Consider the following 17012-nt stretch of genomic DNA (forward strand, 5'->3'; position numbering starts at 1 on the left):
CTTCCTCTGTTATTTTTAGAATTGGAAATAATGTATGAAAAAGCCTAGCATAGTATTTGGGACTTACTACATAATAAGATTTTTATTATCCCAAATACTATGCTAAATGTGAAAGGTATTCAATTGATTGAAAATTACATTCAGGCAGCTTCCAGTAAAGATGGTGGAGTAGTACGCTTGCCTCCTCCCACGATCACATCAAAATTACAACTAAACTATCATTGAAAACCGCCTGAAGTCTAACTGAACAAAAGTCCTATAATTAAAGATATACAAAAGGAGCCATACTGAGACTGGTAGGAGGGGCAGAGATGAGGAATGGGCTGATCTCACACCCATGTGTGGCCATTAAAAATTAAGAGGGATATCTTGGCTTCAGAGGTTCCTCTTGAAGAGAGAGATCTCAGCCCCACAATGGGCTCTGCAGCCCAGAGTTCCAGTGCTGGGAAGAGAAGTCCTCAAAACATCTGGCTGTGAAAATCACCAGGGATTGTGGGTGAGTGAGACAGAGAGCTGCTGGAGTCCCAGCAGTTCCTTTTAAAGGGCCCTTATATAGGCTTACTTGCTGATGGACTCACCCACTCTGAGTCCCACTGCTGGGGCAATAGCTTGAATGTGCCATGGACATACGCAGAAGAACTATTATCTGGCTTTAGGGTGAGGGCTGAAGGGGCAGTTTTCTCCCAGACGGAAGTGCTGGCAGAAGCCATTGTTCCTTTGATGAGCCCTTCCCCCACCCATCCTGTAGGTACAATATCTGAGTTTCCATCAATCTGGCTAACAGTGTTCCTCCCACCCTGGTGATTCCCTGAGATCCCACTCCATCCAACTTGCAGGATAACCCAAGCCACTTCCAGTGGCTTTCCCATACAAACAGCCTATCTTAGCTTATGTTATGGAATTTCTTAAAATCTCTCAAAGGGTCATAAACCCCAAATAAATAGCATCTAGACTCAACATGCCACATACCTCTTGCTAAGCAGCCCCAAGCCCAGCACTAGTGGCAGCCAGCCTCATTTCACAGCTTAGCTTCTCTTGGCCACCTTCAAACCTAGCACAAGTGGCAATCATCAGCTGATCAGTTTGTAGCTATTACAAAAGTTAACCAGGCAGGGCACAGGCATCAGCTGACCTTGGCCTGAACCATAGCCCCTCCCAAGAGATCTCAAAGGAAACACACCTGGTGGACAGCTTTGGACCACATCAGAGCACCACTCAACTACATCCACAAGTGACATACCAAAGGGCTGACTCAGCAGACACCAGAGCTGTGCTAAATCAAATCCTGCTCCATAGGGTCAGCCTGTGTACAGCAGCTTCTCCACTGTAGTCCCAGCAAGTCCTCACAAATAGCCTGAGGATCAGTCCCTTTCATTGAGGTGCCAAAGTAATAGGGGCTTGACTGCAAGAAGAGGACTCATACAACCAACCCTAGGAGAACTCATACAACCACACAAAGGACACACCTGGAGCACTCAGCTCAGGTGATCAGGGAGATTGAACCATTGGGCCCCAAAATGTGCCTACCACATAGGGCTGTTCTGCCAAGACTGGGAGACATAGCAGCTTTACCTAATACATAGAGGCAAACACAGGGAGGCAGCCAAAATGGGAGACAAAGAAACATGTCCCAAATGAAAGAACAGTACAAAACTCCAGAAAAATAACTAAACAAAATGGAGGCAAACAATCTATTAGATGGAGAGTTTGAAGAACTGGGTATAAGGATGCTCAATTATATCAGTGAGAACTTCATCAATGAAATAGGAAATATAAAAATGGAGAGAAAACATAAAAAAGAACTAGTCACAAATGAAAAATGCAATAACAAAATTGAGAATACATTAGAGGGAATCAGCAGTAGATTAGATGAAGCAGAGGATCAAATCAGTTATTTGGAAGATAAGGTAGCAGAAAACACCCATTCAGAACAGAAAAAAAAAATGAGGATAGTTTAAGGAGTCTCTGGGACAACATCAAGCATACCACCATTTACATCATTGGGCTACCAGAAGAAGGAGAGAGAGAGAGCAATGAATTGAAAACATATTTAAAGAGATAATGAAGGAACATTTTCCTAATTGGGTGAAGGAAATATGCAATCCCAGAGTTCCAAACAAGATGAATCCAAAGAGGCCCACACAAAGACACTCATAATTAAAATGTCAAAGGTTAAAGACAAAAAGAGAATCTTAAAAGCAGCAAGAGAAAAGCAGGTATCTACCAGGGAGCTCCCATAAGACTGTCAGCTGATTTCTTAATAGAAACTATGCATGCCAGAAAGGATTGGCATGAACTATTCAAAGTGATGAAAATCAAGGAACTACAACTGAGATAACTCTACCCAGCAAATTTTCATTTAGTATCGAAGGACAGATAGAGCTTCATAGACAACAAAAAAAAAGGAAGAAAGAAAAGCTAAAGGAGTTTATCACCACCAAACTAGTATTATAAGAAATATTAAGAGGAGGAAGGAGAAGAAAGATAAAAAAATATGAATAATAAAATGACAATAACTGTATATCTATCAATAATTACTTTACTTTAAATGTAAATGTATTAAATGCTCCAATGAAAAGATATAAGGTGCCTGAATGGATAAGGAATCAAGACCCTTACATATGCAGCTACAGGAGACACACATCAGATCGAAAGACATATGCAGACTAAACGTATAGGGATGGGAAGAGATATCTTGTGAAAATGGAAACTAACAAAAAAAGCTGGGGTAGCGATATTTATATCAGACAAAATAGACTTTAAAACAAAGACTATAACAAGAGACAAAGAAGGACCCAATAGCCCTGACCGGTTTGGCTCAGTGGATAGAGCGTTGGCCTGCGGACTCAAGGGTCCCAGGTTCGATTCCAGTCAAGAGCATGTACCTTGGTTGCAGGCACATACCCAGTGGGTAGTGTGCAGGAGGCAGCTGAATCGATGTTTCTCTCTCATCGATGTTTCTAACTCTCTATCCCTCATCCTTCCTCTCTGTAAAAAAATCAATAAAATATTAAAAAAAAAGAAGAAGGACCCAATAATTCTATTTCTGGGTATTTATCTGAAGAAACCTAAAACATTAATTCAAAGAGACATATGCATCCAATATGTTCATTGCAGCTTTATTTGTTTGTTTGTTTATTCCTCACCTGAGGATATTTTCCCATTGATTTTTAGAAAGAGTGGGAGGAATGGGGAAAATACAAAAAAAGAGAAACATTGATGTGAGAGAGATTGGGTGCCTCCTGCATGTGCCCTGACCAAGGCCAGGCATTGCACCTGCAACCAAGGTATGTGCCCTTGACTGGAATTGAACTCAGAACTGTTCAGTCCAAGAACCAAAGCTCTATCCACCGACCCAAACCAGTTAGGGTACAACATCCTATATAATAAAAGGCTAATATGCAAATCGACCAAATGGCGGAACGACCAGTTGCTATGATGCACACTGACCACCAGGGGGCAGGTGCTCAATGCAGGAGCTGCCCCCACAGGGGGAACACCGCTCAAGTGCTGCTCAGCCAGAAGCCGGATTTACGGCTGGCAAGCACAGGGCAGTGGCAGGAGCCTCTCCTGTCTCCGCAGCAGCACTAAGAACCCCTCCGGGGATGTCCACCAAAGGGTCCTAAACTGTGAGAGGGTGCAGGCCAGGCTGAGGGACCCCTCTCCCCAATGCACAAATGTCGTGCACCAGGCCTCTAGTTATTTATAATAGCCAAGATATGGAAGCAAGCTCTGTGTCCATCAATAGATGAATGATTAATGAAGTGGTACATATGTAAAATGGAATATTACTCAGCTATAAAAACGAATGAAATCTGACCATTTGCAACAGCATAGATGGACATGGAAAATATTATGCTAAGTGAAATGAGTCATGCAAAGAAAGACAAATACCTTATGATTTCACTTATATGTGGAATCTAAAAAACAAAATGAACAAACAAAATAGAAGCAAACTCAGAACATTTTGATGGTTGCCAGGTGGGAGAGGGGATGGGGAAGATGTGTGCAAAGGGAAGGGATTAAGAAGTACAAATTGGTAGTTACAAAATAGTCATGGGGATGTAAAGTACAGCATAATATAGGAAATATAGTCAATAACACTGTAATAACTACATATGGTGTCAGGTGGGTACTAAATCTTTTGGGATGAACATTTTGTAAGTTATATAAATGTCTAATAACTATGTAATACACCTGAGACTAATATAAATTGTATTTCAACTGTAACTGAAAAATAAAAAATATATATTAAAAATTAAGTTCAGGAAAATTTCAGCTTGAAATTCTTAGAATCTAAGCATCTCTCTTGATAGATGATAGATAGGTATACCCATTTACCCATATATACACATATACAAACATGTATGTAGACATTGTTTTGGCCTTTTAAATGGATGCCTTCTAAAATGAATTAATAATTGTATGACTTGTTAAGTGGACTAACCAAACAAAATAATAACTTTTCTGAATGACCATCAATTTTTTTGCCATGCATATAATACCTATGGAATTGTGTGTTAGGTGTTATTGCTTCTCCCCAGACTATTGTGCTTTTGTCAGTTTCAGTAGCTTATTTCTTCTACTATTGTGGGCATCATTTCTTTCTGCTCTCATAGCACCTATAGCAAGTCTTAACCCCACTTACTTATGGCTTTTAATAGTCTTTGGATTTAGAAAACAGGTCACCAAGCTTGTCATATATTTTTAGCAAAAGCATAAAAGCAGCCCTAACCGGTTTGACTCAGTGGCTAGAGCATCGGTCTGCGGACTGAAGGGTCCCAGGTTCGATTCCTGTCAAGGGCATGTACCTTGGTTGCAGGCACATCCCCAGTAGGGGGTGTGCAGGAGGCAGCTAATAGATGATTCTCTCTCATCGATGTTTCTGACTATCCCTCTCCCTTCCTCTCTGTAAAAAAATCAATAAAATATATATATTTCTTTAAAGTGTAAAAGCAAATGGTTCTGAAGCTGAAGGTGTAAGAGCCTTTTCTTCAAGACACAGTTGCTTGTGAGTTTATGATCTGACTCACTGATTCTGTTATGTTCTAAATATGTGAGATTGCCAGGTAAATATTTGTGAATAAAGGAGGTGTCACAGTAAGGAACCAGGGATGATAAATTCGATGTAGAGCTAGTAGAAATTACCAAATTATTCAATTTTAATTGGTTTTGTTTATTTCACCTCAGAATCATTGAACCCTTAATCATTAGCCTTGGATAGCCTTGGCAATTGAATCACATATATAGTTATTATTTCTTGGTTGACATAATACCATTTAATTTTCAGGGCAACTTCTAATGATGTTTACAGTAATGAAAGTTTAGCTACTTGGAGAATTTGGCTCATCATCTCTATATCCATCTTATATTCTGTTATAAAAACAAGCTCCAATATGTAAATTAAAATTAGGGCAGTATGTGGCATCTAAACTTTGTGGTGAATGTTAATATTTCACAGTCACAATATTTTTGAAAGGAAAATCTACAAATCAACCTTTGTCAATTAAATTGCAGAAAAATCATAGTGCTTGCAACCTTGAAAAAATGCTGTTCCTATCAACATTACTTTCTCATAATCTCTAATACCACATCCATTTATATTCTCAACTATGACATATTTGAAAATATTGGTTATAACTCTAGCCCTTTATATAAGTAGAAATTTCTTTATTCACTTGTCTAATTTAGAATTAAGTGTTAATTTATTGGGTTTGCCATTAAAGTATACTTGAAACATAGATGTACATAGTGCATATTTGAATGTAACTACCATGAAATATAGTAAGGAGTATCACCGATCATTTGGTCCCAAGGGTTTGTTTCCAGTTGACCTGGACTTCTGTTTCTGTAAGAGGCATTGAATGCCATTGAAAGACTTCTCTTTGTGAGGTAAGTAGCACCCTCTTTTGCTCTATTAAACCTTCAAACTAGAAAAAAATTCCCTTTATGCCTCCAGACGGCTGAGGAAGTTTAGGAGGAATGACCACTTTGGAATCAGTGTTTCACAGATCAGAAGATTTCTAGTGCTTCTGCTCGCACAGTTCTGCCAAGTTCCCCTCAAGCTCCTTTCATTTCAGATTTAATCCTATTAGTTCTTTCCCCTTTAAAAAACAAAGCATTACTATCCTTTTTTTTGTCCTGAAATAAACCCATTAAGGAATTTATTATAGCTTTCCAGTAAATTATTGCTATTATAAACAGTTTAAATAGTTCCAAATGATTTTGTCAGTTTAACAATTATGAGTTCTCTCATAAATTATGACTTAACCAAAAATTCCATTAAAAAGAATGATAGCTATGTTATTTCTTTTAAGAAGGTTTTTCTATGTCTAAATCTAGAGTGACCATTAGACATTGTGATAGCAAATTTTTACATAAATTATACACTGTTTACAGAAAATAAAAGTAGAACTATTGGAGCAAATGATGAATTTCTATTGTATGTAATGCCTGGTTTTACTTTTCAAAGTTACAGAATTTATCCAACATACCATATTATTTAACTAACACTGTTTCTGCCTCTTAAGTACATTCTCTACTTTGTACTTTTCTTTGTTTTTCTACTTGGTGAATAAATGAGCACAGTGTAATACAGGGCAAGGCTCCTACATAGAAGCATTTGAACTTAGAAGGTGAGTTATGATATTTAAGATCTAATGTCAGCACATGAACACCTATTTAGCTCAAATATACTTTGGATAACAGTTCTATCAAACTTAGTCATCTTGGAGAACATTATTTCTGTGAAAAGACAGACTTGTAAATTAAAGGCAACCAATAAATCTGCTTTCTGTGAAACTCTGAGCTTTAAGATCATTGCCTTCCTACCATTCCCCAGAGGTGGGTGGGTGTGGGGGGACTCCCAAAAGTCTGAATGTGTGATTGCTGTGGCTGTGGCCTGGCTATAACGGATGAGATTATGAGTTTGGAAATGAATAAGGTTGTGAAAGGAATTATAATAAAGATAGGAGGACGATGTCAGGGGGTTTGGACTGAGGGAGGAGGGATGCAAGAGCAGCCCCAGATGTGTTCCCTCTGTCTTTCTTCCCCTTATCCTTTCTGTTTCTCACTTACCAGCCCTTTCAAAATTATTGAGCATTTATTGTGGATAGGGAGAAGCAATGACCCACAGACTGAACTAGGTATAGGATGCCAACCCTCTTCTTGCTTCCTCTTCTTTTCCTATCCTGCTCTATAAGAACTCAAGTGGGGATGTGGGACTGAGCCTTGTGCAGAGAACATGGTGATGTGTTGTTGCAGAGACCTGATGTCCAATAGCAAGAGGTTTGGAGAAGGGATTCCTTTGTCAGGCTTTCTGGGCTTATAGATCTTAGTGAGTGTGTGGTGCTATTGCTTTTCATTTAAAACACACTGTCTTCCATAGGATATGCCTCAACTCAACAATGAAAGGTCTGATTTTTGCCTATGGAGTGGAGATCAATTAATCTGACAAAAAAAAATGGCACTTTGACCATTATTCTTTTAAATAACCCTGATTTCTAGGTTAGATATATCATCTTCAAAACAAAAAGAATAAAATGATGCAGCAAAGCATAGGCATTATTACTCTAAGATAACGTCAACATAAGATTTTATGTTTAAAAAAAAGATTATAATGTTCTCTTATAGTTCCAGCTGTTTCGGTGGGATGCTCAGAGGGCCTGCAGTATGTTAAGTTGGGGCACATGCAAAACCAGTGCATGTTAACTATGTGCTCCTATAAAGGGTCACCTCAGATTTGTGGTTTGAAAGGATTGAGACCCTAATTTGTTCACTCAATAGTCTATGGCTAATTAACTGACTGGTTAGAAATCAGCCCTCAAGAGCTTAAGGTCAAGGGTTAGTTTCCTTGTGGAACAGTTTATCATCTCTGTTTCATGGTCATTGATTACACTCTTAATCCCTATTTAGATGGCTTGTAAAATTATGTTATTGATTACAGAAATTGGGTATGAATAAGTCAAGCAAGTACTTGGCCAGATATTTTACTTCTCTAAGCTTAGTTTCTCTACAAAAGGGGATGGTATCAGCCCCACAGGGAAGTTATGGGGATTATCAAGATGTTAACTGTTATGATCCTTGCTGACACTGGTCCAGCTCCCCTGGGGTATGCTTTCTGCCATGCTCAATGTCCCTGGGCCTCTTCCCACTCCTCCATGCTCTGCTGCTGCAGACACTCAACTCCCATTCCCTGCCCTAGTTCACATAGCTGCTATCTGGAGCCAGACACCAGGAAAGCTTGCTTGTGAGGGCAATTTGTTTAGTGGTTTTATTTATTTAATGAGGGGCCCAGTGCACGAATTCCTGTACCTTAAAATGAACTGTGGGCCGCAAGGCTGCGTTGGGCACAAGGCAGGTCTCGGCCCATCCTCCACGCCCCCACCCAGCTCCTCCTGCTGCAGCCCCCGGTCCCCGGTCTACTGGCAGCCCCACTCCCACCACCGGCATTCCCACACACTGATGGCACCAGCTCTGCTCATATCTGCTGACGGGGTGAAGCCCTCAGGTGTGATCTGGGCCGGCAGCCACCGCTTGCACCCACTAATGGCGCCGGCAGCGGGTGTGAGTGGCGGCTCCAGTGCCTGCTGTGAGTGTGAGCCAGGCCATCTCCAGTTGTGAGAGGTGGCTACTGGCCATGATTGCCCCTCAGGAGCAGAGGGAGGTGGAGAAGCCCTGAGAGGTGATTGGGGCCAGCAGCCACTGCTCGCTCCCGCTGATGGTGCAGAGCGATCAGGGCCATCGTCAGGCACCAGCAGCGGGTGCGAGCACCAGGTGGGACAGCGGTGCACCGGAGCAAAGAATTTTCAGTAACCACCAATGCCCTCCATGTTCTGCGCACGCCCCCTGGTGGTCAGTGTAAATCATAGCAACTGGTTGTTCGGTTGTTCCGCCGTTTGGTATATTTGCATATTAGCCTTTTATTATATAGGATAGCACCTTTAAACTAACTAAATGGTTCTGAGAGGTGGGAGTTATATAGCACAGGAGAGGAAGGGAGACTAAGATATGTACACAAAGATAAATAAGCCTACTCTGTGGGAGGAAATTATGTCACTGGGCTTAGAGCTGTATATAAATCTCCATATTTCTTCCACTTTAGTAACTGGGCTTTCCAGTGACTTCTAGTCCTGAAGTCATTTTCAAATTTGTGCTCCTGCGTAAGTATTTTGCTTGTTTCCTCATTTGTAAGTTTGCTCATCTCCTAGGAGCAGAGTGGAGGTAATAGGAGCCATACAGAAGACTAGGAATACAGATTATAAAAAAGATCAATAAAAATATATGTTTTTTAATTCTCCTCATAAGATAACTAGCTCTTTTTTGTGGGAAAATGTAAATGTGATGCTAATTATGAAGATCCATCTGTTATACTTAAAGTGCCATAGGAAAACCCAAAGTGTAAAGCAGCTCTGCAGTACTGTGTCTATTGTGAAGACTCATTTTGGAGAGGCTGTTTCCCTTTCAAGCTAACTTTGATGCCCTCTAAGGTAGCAAGTCTTCTTAAAGGACTCTGAGCTACCTTGTGAAGAGGCCAGGTTATTCTGACTGTACCACTTTTTGTTTGTTTTATTCCACAGCCAATATACCTAGTATGGTCTCTACCAAATATGTAATTACTGGACAATTGAATAACTACTTGGAAAAGGCTGCCAAGTAAATTATGAAAAGGAAGTATTAGATAACTATCAACCCTTCAGTACTTATTCAGATTATTTGTCTCTTTTAATACCTTACCTGGCAGAGATTCCAAAGAATACTTTAACAAAAGTTTAATGAAATCTGCACTAGGACTGGGCACTCTCCTGTTAATTTGGGTAAGATCCAACTTAGTAGCTGGGTGAGTAATTAATCTGACCTTTCTCATTCTATGTTTTTTAATTTGTGAAATTGGAAAAGTTATTTTCAACAGGTCTTTGCAAAGTCCTAAGGCAGTGGTCGGCAAACAGCGGCTCACGAGCCACATGCAGCTCTTTGGCCCCTTGAGTGTGGCTCTTCCACAAAATACCACGTGCAGGCGTGCACATACAGTGAGATTGAAACTTCATGGCCCATGCACAGAAGTCGGTATTTTGTGGAAGAGCCACACTAAAGGGGCCAAAGAGCCGCATGTGGCTCGCAAGCCGCAGTTTGCCAACCACTGTCCTAAGGTAAAGAACATCTCTAAGTATTACAAAATTCTCAAATTATTCCGATAACCCATTTCCACTATGTGATGGGACATTATCAGGCCTAGAGATAAATTTGTAAGTTGTTGATGTAGAGGTACTAGTGGAAGACACTAGAAAGGATCAGTTATTTGGAAGAGGAGAGGAGGAGAGAGTGGCAGTACAGAAACTGAGCCATGAGGCCCAGCCATAATTGAAAACATAAGTCCATGGAAAGAGCCAAATACTCTCACACTAAATACCCTCACACTAAAAGCCAAATACCTGAAAACATCTGCCAAATACTCATCTGACAAATACTTTGTCATTTGTCATTTGTTGTTTCAAATAAAAATGTTTCATGAAAAATGAGGCTAATTCAGCTTGAAACTCAAAACACTCAATTACGCAAGTGCTTTACCTCAAGACAAGCATCAAATTTCTGTGTGTATACTTCCCAATTTGTCACACAGAGTATTAAAAAGACATTTATTCAAGGGTTGATATTTAATAAAACTATTAATTTGTACTTCATCGAAGATATTCTTAAGTGACACGGGCATTTTTCAATAGCAGGTATGTAAGTGGTGAACAAGACATGGCTATAGTACACTTTAGTGTGACTACTATTACAGTTTGGTGGCACTACCTCAACTTGTGCTAAGGTGCTGCAGTTTTAGCCACTGTTGATTTTGCACTGTCAGTGCAAATGTCAGCACAGTGAAAATGGTTCTTAAGATTTTAGTGCTATTTCAAAAGCAAATTCAAACTCATGAATCCCCTGCCAATCTGTGGTCCACATACCAAGCTTTGAAAGCCACAGCAATACACTGAAATTTCACAGTTAATTTCATCAACCTCTAAAATTGTAAAGATCTTGTTGGGTTATGTTTCTAGAAATGAAATTGCTGTATTAAAACAAATAAACACTTTTCAAAACCTTTAAGGCATATTACAAAATTCTCCTTTAGAAAGTTATACACATGTCAGCAACAATTGTGTTTTATTTTCATATGGCTTTTCAATAATGGTATATAGTTTTCATGTTTAGAAAATATTTAACTTGGCACCAAAATGATTAAAACATTTGTGTCAATTTGACCACTATGTAATATGCAAAGGAAAAAAATGCCACTGGACTCACTCCTGCTGTAGCTTGATAGAGAAACAGTATGTCTGAGCAGAAACCATTCACTCTGGAGTTAGAATCCTGGTGCCTACTTTGCTTATTTATTAGCTATGTGACTTTGGATGAGTCATTTAACTTCTCAGATCTTTCATTTGTAAAATGTCAGTAACAATGAATTTTCTTATGAAGACACTGTTGTAGGTGTTAAATGAGACTACGTGTGGAAAATGCCTGATATAGTACCCCCAATGTTATAAGTATGCAATAAGTGAAAGTAATTATAGTCTTAATAACGTGAGAAAGTTTTTCAGAATCCAGGAATCTTTCTGAATCCAGAGTTCTCTTTGATAGACCTCTAAGAGTGCAAATCAAAGAGCCCATTGACTGATGTGTTGGCAGAAACTGGGAAGGCTAATCAACAGGAATAAAAAAGCCTGATACAAGAGCCTATAAGAGTCACCAGAACAGAAGAAAGAGGATCAGAAATAGATCCAGAGGAAAAAGAAATCAATGTGTTGAAAGGAGTAAAAGAAACAAGGTTTGGATCAAAGGAGATCCCTGCTGGCTTCTGGATTATTTGAGTTCTCTGTGGCATGGGGAGCTGGTTTATAGGGCCATGATGAGAATTACAGGAATTCCTGTACTTTTAGGCTAAATGAGAATTTTATTGCCAACATGACTACTCTGAGTAGCAATTAAGAGCTCCTGATTCCCAGAAAAACTGAAGTCATTCAGTTTGCACTTAACTTGCCAGTTTTGTTATTATCCCTAGTATAACATTGGATTTTTGGTAATAATCATTTATCACTGAATATCAGATTGACACTAATTCTTTCTCTAGGGTCTTCTATTCAGATCACTGACTTTTAAACAAATGTGCATGTCCAAAGGTCTGCAACCTTTTTTTATTCAGAATTGTGTGTGCACATTTATCATATAAAGTAATAAAATTCTTAATTGCCAATGGTTTCATGTGTATATACTGCCTAACTTTATTAGACCGTATCTTTTAAATATGTCAAGTTTATTTATTCTTAATAAATCTGCCAAAAAAATTAAAGTTACAAAATAAAACTAACTTTAGTAGTTCAAAAAAATGTTAAGATACTTGGTCCTATAAGAGTTCTGGGAAATATTCTAGGAATGTACAGTGCCCTCTAAGTTTCATATTAATTTATTAAAGACAGGAATGAGTTATGATAGCCACACAGATTCCAGTTCTCTGAAAATATACCAGAATATTTTCATCATTTTCAAAAATTACAATGATTTTTTTAACTCTGTAAAAATTCCATCATTTTAAATTGGGCGCTTTCTCACTGCCCATTTATGTGACTGTAGACAGGCCCATAAAGAGATGGTAAATTTTTCTGTAGCTCTACTTTGCATTTTCCTTTACGCATGTTTCCTTCACATTCACACACTGTGATGTTTCCTTCACAGCCCATATTATTATCAGTATGATGAGGCTGAGCCCATGGTGCAACTCTTGACAGCTATATTTGGCAGTCTGTTTTTAACTATTTGCTGTTGCTTATTTTCACATCTTTCATTTAGTTAAGCATTATTATTTAAACTTGATTCCCCTAAATTGTGAGATTTACAAGTTATGGTATAATGGTTCCCCTGAATTGTAAGATCTACATTTTCAATTTTTCATTGAATTTCCGAATCTAAGGTCAAACCATTTTTAAAAGTCCTTTCATTTTATTATCCAATTTCAATAATTTTTATTTCCATGTTAATATATAAGACACTTTAGGAAAAGCCATATTTGATATAACTTTTTTTATGTGCTCTTAAAAATATACTTATGCTGGTTTACAGGACTTTAGTAGAGATTTCACTTCCTCCCTTCCCACTGCCTTTACGTAACTCAAGTCATTATCATCCCTGGATTCTTGCTATAGTCTTCCTAAGTAGTTTTCCGCCTTCTAATTCAATTCTAGACAGAGTGAGTATTCTAAAATATAATCATCATAATACTGCAAAGAATCCTTCCACAATGTTCCATTGCTTTGGGAAAAGAATGCAGACAACTCAATGTGACTTACATAAGATCCAGCATACCCTGCACCACTTTATCTCATTTCTCTGTTCCCTTTCTCATATTTGACTCATTCTCCATTGAAATGTTTCCAGGTCTTTTTCACAGTCACTTACTCCTGTGCCTGGGATCACTCTTTCCCACCTCCTCATTCTTACTTGTTTTTCATGTCTAAGCCTTCCTTTTCCCAAGCTGAGTTTGCTGTTTCTCCTTCGTGCATCTCGAAGCACCTTCATTTCTCCTATCAGAACCTTTTTTAGAATATTCAAATTCTTTTTTAACTGCTTATCCCATTATACCATAAACTGTATGAAGTTGGAGACTATGCCTGTCTCAATCACAATCTTATCTTCAGTGCCTGCCTAGCGTAGTATGTGGTATATGATATGAGGTGAATGACAAATGAGTTATCTTGAAAAGGAAAAGTGCACATAATAAACTAAATGCATATGTGATCATTTTAGAGCAAAAAGTGAGAACTTTTTTCTATTCAGATTCAGATACCTAAGCCAACAATAGGAGTTCTACATATAAATAAGAGGCAACTTAATTAGCTCGATGTGTTTATTGCTTAAGATAAATTTTATCCTACGTGTGTCTTCTAAAATTAAGTCATCTAATTTCTCATATATGAGGTACCTAGAATAGTCAAATTTACAGAGACATAATCAGAATAGTGAGTACCAGGGCTTGGAGGAGAAGAGAAAGCAGGGGGAGTTGTTATTTGATGGGAATGGAGTTTTGGTTTGGAATGATGGAAAAGTTCTGGAGATGAATAGTGGTGATGGTTGCACAAAGTGCAGATATACTTCATACCATTGAACTGTACACCTGAAATGGTTAAAATATACACTAATAAAAGACAAAGATGCTAATTGACCTTACCTTTGCTACGCCCTAAGCAATGCCCACCAGCCAATCAGAACGACTATATGCAAATTAACCCAACCAAGATGGCGGCCGGCAGCCAAGGAGCTGGAGCAAGCAGGAGGCTTGGTTGCCTGGGCGATGGAGGAAGCCAAGCTTCCCGCAGGCCCTGAGCCAGCTGCAGCCTCCGCTCATGGCAGCAGTTTCAATTATAGAAGACAAATAAATGCCAGATACCTGCTTCCAGCCAGCCTCCACTGGGAGCTTGGGTGGCTGGAGGTTGTGGCCAGCCTGCAAACAGCCATCAGCCCCTCATCCAGGTGGGCCACACCCTCATAGGGGGGCTTGGCCAGCCTGTAAACAGCCATCAGCCCCTCACCCAGGCTGGCCAGGCACTCCTATATAATAAAAGGGTAATATGCAAATTGACCCTAACAGCAGAAAGACTGGGAATGACTGGTCACTATGACACACACTGACCACCAGGGGGCAGATGCTCAATGCAGGAGCTGCCCCTGGTGGTCAGTGCACTTCCACAGGGGGAGCTCTGCTCAGCCACAAGCCAGGCTGATGGCTGCCAGTACAGCGGTGGTGGTGGGAGCCTCTCCCGCCTCCTCAGCAGCGCTAAAGATGTCTGACTGCAGCTTAGGCCTGCTTCCTGCTGGCAAGTGGACATCCCCTGAGGGCTCCAGGGCTGCCAGAGGGATGTCTGACTGCAGCTTAGGCCCAATCCCCCAGGGAGTGGGCCTAAGCCAGCAGGTGGTCATCCCCCAAGGGGTCCCAGACTGCGAGAGGGCACAGGCCTGGCTGAGGGACCCCCCCAAGTGCACAAATTTTTGTGCACTGGGCCTCTAGTAGTAAATATAATGTTTATATTTTACCACAATAAAAATTATGTAGAGGTGTGAAAACAAGTAAACCAACTAAAAACTCTATTATGAGGAAAATTACATACATTCTTCAGTTTCATATTATAGCCAATTCATATTGAAGTTTGAGAAAAAGGACAAGATGGAAAATGGAAGACACAGAAAGACAGTCATTGAGAAATGCGAGGTATAAAATTTCCAAGACAAATAGCTCAGGTCATATAGTTTCTTTAGACAAATGCATTCATAATATGCAGCTTCTGTATGTCATAGAGATGCAGGCATTTGAGTAATTATCTCAACTACTATTTTCCTCTCAATTTTTAATTTGCTCTTAATACCCAGAGAAATCTTCCTTATTAATAAGAAAAGAGCATGCCTTTATTTTTTTCTCTTTTTTATTTTTCAATTACAGTTGACATTCAATATTATTTTATATTAGTTTCAGTTGTACAGCATAATGGTTAGACATTCATATACTGTACAAAGTGATGACCCCAATAAGTCTAGTACACAACTGGCACCATACATAGTTATTACATTATTATTGACTATATTCCCTATGCTGTACTTCGCATCTCATGACTGTTTTGTAACTATCAATTATACTTCTTACTGGAGGCCCGGTGCACAAAAATTTGTGCACTCGGGGGGCAGGGGGTCCCCCAGCCCGGCCTGTGCCCTCTCGCAGTCTGGGACCCCTCGGGAGATAACGACCTGCTGGCTTAGGCCTGCTCCCAGGTGGCAGAGGGGAGGCCCAATCCCTAAGGGCAGCCCCTGGTCAGGCTCAGAGTAGGGCCGACTGGGGAGTTGGGGCGCCGCCCCGTCATGCACAGAGCAGGGCGGATCGGGAGGTTGCAATGACACCCTCAGTCACGTCAGGGTAGGGCCGATTGGGGGGTTGGGGCACCGCCCCCTGTCACACTCAAGGCAGGGTCCATGGGGAGGTTGTGGCACCACCCCGTCACACACAGAGCAGGGCCAATCAGGGGGTTGGGGCGCTGCCCCCTGTCACTCACAGAGCAGGGCCAATCAGGGGGTTGGGGCGCTGCCCCCTGTCACTCACAGAGCAGGGCCCATCAAGGGGTTGGGGCGCTGCCCCCTGTCACTCACAGAGCAGGGCCCATCAGGGGGGTTGGGGCTCCATACCCTGTCACACGCAGAGCAGGGTCAATCAGGGGGTTGGGGAGCTCCCCCCTGTCACGCACAGAGTAGGGCCGATAGGGCAGTTGGGGCACCGCCCCCTGTCACACACAGAGCAGGGCAGATAAGGGGGTTGGGGCGCTGCACCCTGTCACACTCAGGGCAGGGCCAATGGGGAGGTTATGGCTCTACCCTGTCACACACAGAGCAAGGCCCGTGGAGGGGGGTTGGGGCGCCACCCTCTATCACCCACAGAGCAGGGCCAATCAGGGGGTTTGGTCGCCGCCATTGTCACACACAGAGCAGGGCAGATAAGGGGGTTGGGGCGCTGCATCCTGTCACACTCAGGGCAGGGCCGATGGAGATGTTATGGCTCTACCCTGTCACACACAGAGCAGGGCCCTTGGGGGGGGAGGGTTGGGGCGTCGCACCCTGTCACACACAGAGCAGGGCCAATCAGGGGGTTGGTGCGCTGCACCCTGTCTAACACAGAGCTGCAGGGCAATCAGGGGATTGGGGAGCTCCCCCCTATCAGGCACAGAGCAGGGCTGATCAGGGGGTTGGGGCGCCTTCCCCTGTCATGAACAGAGCAGGGCTGATCGGGGGTTGGGGTGCCTTCCCCTGTCACACACAGAGCCGCAGGGCGATCAGGGGGTTTGGGCGCTGCCCCCTGTCACAGTGATCCCGGTGCTGGGAGCCTCGCTGCTCCACTGATCCCGGTGCCGGGAGGCATATTACCCTTTTACTATATAGAATAGAGGCCTGGAGCACGAGTGGGGGCTGGCTGGTTTGCCCTGAAGGGTGTCCTGGAT

At 41.4% G+C, this 17012-nt stretch overlaps 1 protein-coding gene and 1 pseudogene across 1 annotated transcript in view; one reads left to right on the plus strand and one right to left on the minus strand.

The window, feature by feature from the left end:
* The window catches only part of LOC139005070 (nuclear factor erythroid 2-related factor 3 pseudogene), a 55845-nt pseudogene extending 55135 nt beyond the window's left edge, over window positions 1-710 (minus strand).
* The window catches only part of LHFPL6 (LHFPL tetraspan subfamily member 6), a 266102-nt gene that overhangs the window by 169667 nt on the left and 79423 nt on the right, over window positions 1-17012 (plus strand). The gene's annotated exons all lie outside the window — the stretch shown is intronic.

The sequence above is a fragment of the Myotis yumanensis genome, unplaced genomic scaffold (genome assembly GCF_028538775.1).
Source record: "Myotis yumanensis isolate MYYU_CA2020_CCGP unplaced genomic scaffold, mMyoYum1.0.hap1 SCAF_3, whole genome shotgun sequence".
Lineage (NCBI taxonomy): Eukaryota > Metazoa > Chordata > Mammalia > Chiroptera > Vespertilionidae > Myotis > Myotis yumanensis.